The sequence below is a fragment of the Trachymyrmex septentrionalis genome, unplaced genomic scaffold, assembly GCF_001594115.1.
Source record: "Trachymyrmex septentrionalis isolate Tsep2-gDNA-1 unplaced genomic scaffold, Tsep1.0 scaffold36, whole genome shotgun sequence".
NCBI classification, from domain to species: Eukaryota; Metazoa; Arthropoda; class Insecta; order Hymenoptera; family Formicidae; genus Trachymyrmex; species Trachymyrmex septentrionalis.
The window spans coordinates 1,154,142-1,160,187 of record NW_017305525.1 but is presented as its reverse complement, the minus strand read 5'-3'; positions in this window follow the sequence as shown (position 1 = coordinate 1,160,187).

Genomic DNA, 6,046 nt, shown 5'->3' with positions numbered 1-6,046 from the left:
GAAACGATAGCGAGAGCAGTTTCAACACTTTTGCTTCACCGGTATGGCGTATCGCGCACAAACAACACGCGCGCGCGCACCTATACATACATATTGGCGAAGAATCAACAACGAAGGTACAGTCGGCGGTTGAACCGCAAAGTTCTAAAGCTTCTTACGCGCGGCCATTTCGCCATGTCACTTTGTCGTATGTACGTTTAACTTTCGCCTATTTTACAAATATGCAAAAAATGCCTCGCTATTCCAATATGTACATAAACGTAATAAATTTAATCTCTACAATACCAAACTAATTGCGGCGAACTGAAATATACCACTTAATTTGCGCTATCTTACTTTTATCTAACATCTAGTGGAATGCAGAATATTAAATTTGTAATCGGTGCTGATTTCGTTGAATAAGTAAGAACGTATAATTCGATGACCTAATTCAGAAAATCGGCGAATTGTTTGATTTATTTTAAACGTTCAGATCATTTATTACAAAAATTCAATTATTTAATGTCTCCTTCGATATTTTTTGTTTCATAAAGGAATTAAATGATATTCCTATTAATAAAGATTCTATTTTTAAATGTTTAATAAGTTCTTGATGGAGTGCGTTTCGTCTAAAAATATTTTTTTAAATCGTTGTATATAACGGTTTCTCTTTTTAATAGAAAGAATAAATTTCTGAGAAAAGGTAGTAAATTTAGTTAATTGATAAAATATGATAATTTTCGTTATCTCAGCAAGTCGAAGTAATATTTCAGTCAGTACGTACATATGCGATACCAGTTGATGGGACTATTTTATGTCTGGTGCCTGACAGCGGTTTACTTTCAACACGAAATCATATACCATTTATGCGAAATAGACGTGAGGTGTGCGCATCAGCGGATAAAAGTATGGCTTCGGCTCTTATAAATATGGTTTCTTCGTGGTACGGAAGAAACAGTATAAGCAGCAGTATTAAGCGTTTTTAACCTTTTTACGTATGTAAGCACTTTTTAGCTTTTATGAATATGGATACGCAGTTGAAATACGTATGCCACCTTGAAATCTCATTTCACTTCAACAATAAGTTACTCTGTTAATTTTTTTCAACCATTTTGTCACATTTTTAAAATTTTGTAATATATTAATAATTTTTTTAACTATTTTTACATGTGTAATTTTATTAAAAAATCGGTATATGTATTGATAAAGACAAACGCGCTTGAAACAAAACATATTTTATTCGTTCATCTCTAATCTGACCGTTTGCATCCTAAAATCAATAAAAAGAGAGATAGGACATTTATTTACCCTATAACTGGTAGATATTAATAAAGTAAACATAGGTACGTGGAATGCATTCTTAATAAATTCTATTTACTTCAAACATGTCTAAATAAATGACAAGCAACAGGAAACGGAATCAATTCCTAATGGATTAGTTTTTTCAGCTACGACTCGCGCGATTCTCGCCGCGATTTCAATTAATCTCTTTCCATCGGAAAGTATCGATACGGGGAAGTCGCGCCTAGCGTCGCGCGACTCGTTTTCGCTCTTCTCTCTGTCTCTTTCTCTCTCGCGAAAACAAACTTTCACAGAGTGCCAAAGTTTCGGATAAGCTGGCACGTTTGTCAAACGGGAAAGTGCGAAATTGTGCGTCGCCTTGTAAACCCGGTCGCTTGGGGTCGCTTCTCGCAGCACGAAATTAGCGTGAGTGAAAAGTAAGGCCACCCCTTCGGTGTCGCTAATACTTCGAAGGGCGCGCATTCCTTCGTGCCGGGAGTGGCCAAGATAAATTACATAACAATATATAAGTGGGCGTCGTAAGAGAAAGAACGAGTCGGCTGTGAGGGATGAAAGAGGAATAAAGTGACGTGCAAACATTGCCTTGCGGAATCCACTTGTGCTGGGAAAAAAAAGCAACTCGTTTGTTTGAACGCTTGTCCTCCGATGACGTCGTGGAGTGTTTTTACCGTCTAGGAACACACGTCTATGAGATCGTATTGATGACATGAGAATATTTAGATCCCATCATGGTGATATTTGTTTGTATATTCTTTCATCTATCTACGAGCCGAGATATTTTCGTATACTCTTAAATACTTTCTTGAATTACTAGGTATTGAAAGTAAAAACACACGTTCCTTACATTTATATTTTTGTTACATTATATTTTCGTTCTTGCGAAAAATAAAGAAAAGTTTAGTTCTAACGTGGCGCTTGAAATTGACGCCGCACTTACAACAGTCAAAACAACACACAATACACAATAAGTGCAAAAAGTATTCGTACAGGAAATATATATTTTTTTAATTTTATTTTTAAAAAGGGAACAGCTAATTAACAATTTATTAACAAAGAATAAACTGTATACTTATCGAAATTATTTTACTTAAAAAAAGCTACCGTGTGCATAATAATTAAAATATATACGTTATCTTAAAAATATATAAGTAAAAATAACAAAAAATTGTATTATTTGGACGTCGAAGCGTATTCGTATAATCGAGAAATTTAACTTCTAAGAGAGTAGGAACACGCGAAGGTCTTTCGCTTATATTACAGCAAAACATACTCATTACTAATGAATGTCTATTTTTTTTACAAATAAAGCTTTTTTATAAAAATTTCCTCGGATACATGTACTTTTTGCACTCGTTACAAATGTAACCTTATTTCTTTTCAAATAGAAGGAATTCTCCTACGACAAAAAAAATCGTTATTTTCTAATAGCGAAATGCACCAAAAAAAAAAAAAAAAAAACACTGAGGATTTAATATTTTATACGATTGTAAAAATTCGATCTCTCAAAAAAAAAAGATTCAATGTCAGACAGGAATACGGTGAAAACTTTGTCCCGGTGACATTGTTTCCAATAATAATGCGTAACATGCGGTCGAGGAAGAAAATAAAGAGTCAGCAATGCGCAATGCGCGAGCCAGCAGTTCCTTTCGTGAAGTGTGCGGAGGGGACGGCGATTCATCCCTTCATTATTCGAGAATTAGTAACCCCGTTTCAATCTCCTCCCTCGGCCCGCTACCTGCACCTCCACCTCCCTGCCCCATCTACTCCCTTTCTTGCCACGCTCTGACCCCTTTATCTCGACGTTCGTGACTGCCTTTTCCGTCGTTGCATTGTTCGAAACGACATTAATGGCGGTAAACGTTAAACCGATTTCAACGGCGACCACGCGCTTTCGTATATTTCGAGTGTCTCCCTGTATATCACCGTTCACCGTACAACTACACCGTCTTCGTCGCGATGAGAAGAAAATAGATTCTTGTTTTTGTAGACGACGGCTTATTTTGCGTTCGCAGCTTATTTAATGTGTACATGACTTGTTTGAGAGACCGAGAAAACTAAAATAAAGTTTTGTTCTTACAAAATTTTCTATTCTTACAAAGATTTAGGATTTTAATCGCTCCAAAAATTTGACGCGAGACATTAGTTTAATACATTTTAATTTTTAATGATTAAAAATATCTAGAGAGAAACGAGAGAAGGATATAAGAAATACAGATAAATGTATAATGGTTGACCAGCTGTTTTTTCAACGGACAGATGACCAATATTTTAGCAAACAAGTTTCAATGTTACGGATCTTTGTAATAAAGTTTCGTATTCTGAAAAATAACTTTAAAGTGATTAAAAAATAAAACTTGTTATCTAAAACCATATTTTCAAGTCGTCCTAGAATTAAAACGCTTATTAAATTTCCTCAAGTAACAAGTGCAAACAGCACGTCAGTATTATTATCCCCTTTTAGAGAACCTTGTCTTATAAAATATTCCAACGTATTATGTCCGATACGCTACTGTTTAGGAGGAAACTGTTGATCACGATAGAAATGAAAAAAACACGAAAAAAAAATGATGTTCTTTAGAGAAGAACTCAAAATCTTCACCATAGATTGGTGTCAAATTTAACGCAGGAAATAACGTAGACGTAAGTAAGCAAAGTCCGGAGGAGAACCGTCGCGACAAAGTACGCGACATAAGGCAGATGTCAAAAGTAGAAAATTTGTATTAACCCGATTTATCCGATATTTTCCCGATACTTTTTAATCACGTCCGCGCGGCAGAGACAGTCGGGTGACATTTACAAAATCCGATTGGAAGTCTATCTGTAAAGCGCATCTTGTTATTTGTCTTGTAATGTATTCATGACTTTCTTGTCGATGCCGGAAAATTTACAAGGTTGGAACATTATTCGCAACGAAAACTGTCGCTTTTTGTTAAAAACTTTCACCGTATCTGTACTTGTAAAATATATAGATCGTTACAAATTGTTCAATAAAACTTTTTCTTAATTTTAAGGTATCACAAAATTCGATTTTTCATCAAAATAATGACTTATTTTTTAAGTGAATAATCTAATGTATTTATCTGCTTAAAATTAAATAAACTTAATGCATTTTCTTTTCAATTTTATAAATTTAGTTATACAACCGCCATTTTGATATCAATATTATGCACTGCATCCAGTACAATTTAGTTATTATATATTTTTTAACTTTGAGAATGACACGATTGAAGTTAAAACGTTCGTTGATGTTTTTACAAGAGAGTATCGTTGTTTTATAATTTTAACACTAAACATTTTGACTCACGGCTCTTTTTAATTAATTTGTTTAATTCATTTTTTCTTTTTTTACATTCATTAATTTCGCAAATCTAAATAATATCGAGTCACTGAGAATGAAACATGTATATATGTATACACGTCTATTTTTCAAGTAAAGCGAATGTTTCAGTCGCATTGTATTAAATATCCACTTGCCTCTCTTCGACTCGCGTGCGTTACGTTGAAAAGTAAAACAAAGTCGCCGACGGAAAGGTCGGAAGGTGCGAAATAGGTTTCCCGGTTTGATCTCCTTAAATCCCAATAAACTTCCTCACCAGCTGTATCTACCTACCGCCTACTACCGCGCTCGACGTGTACACGTCTGTCCGTTATATCCCGTAACCTACATCGCGCTCATTGGCGCCGATCGATATCGGCCGCTATCAGCCCGCTCATTGTCGGTCGCGAATGCCAATTACCCGAACCGCAAGGCGATCCGCTTAGATCAATGTTGTCGCGTAACGCAGCGCCACGTGCATTTGCGGATTATTTATTTAAATTTAAGCGAGTCAGTCACCGCGCGCAGCTACGAACGATCCAAGCGCGCGCGCGCGTCAGCGTGGATACCCCCACATACACGTGGAACCAACACGCATGCAGCACCGGAGAGAAAGGCCGACACCTCGGCGCCAAACTCACCCTCCTGAGACTCCACAGACTCACCTCCATCCCCCCGTCGCGTCCCGCGCTCGCTTCCCCAAGCTTCAAACCATCCCCCTCGATCCCGCGCGCGTGGAGGCATCCCAATCGCAGCCCCCGTTTCACAAACCCACACCACTCTCCCTCTCTCTCTCTCTCTCTCTCTCTCTCTCTCTCTCTCTCTCTCTCTCTCTCTCTCTCTCTCTCTCTCTCTCTCTCTCTCTCTCTCTCTCTCTCTCTCTCTCTCTCTCTCTCTCTCTCTCTCTCTCTCCATACTACTCCCCGGTATCCTCCGACCTCTCCTCCCTCTCGCCCCTTCGCCCTCTCTGCCTTCTCTCTGTCCTCTCTAACCGTGGCAGCTCTCTCCTATACCACTCGTCTCGACCCGACCGTTTCCATCCCCGCACACCGCCCCGTCCGCCAACCTACAACTCCTACGTACCGGAGCGACCCTCGAGCTATCTCCAAAATCATCCCTTACATTCTAGAGCTCGGCGTACTATCCTCCTCATCCTCCTCCTCCTCCTCCTCCTCCTCCTCCTCCTCCTCCTACTTCTACTCCTCCTCCTCCGTGGAGGATAGAGCCGCCGGAGTCGGACGTCGAGAGAACACGGAGAGGACTGCCGTCGCTGCTGCTGCTACTGCTGCTGCTACGAGGATACGCCAGAATAGTGGCTCGGAATGAGGGTAGACGCTCTAGGATATAGGTAGGTTTCGTCGGATACAACGAGAAAATAAGAGATCTTCCCGCACGACTCGCGATACGAATTGCAATAGCCGACAGTACCGTTGACGAGCCACCCGAGTC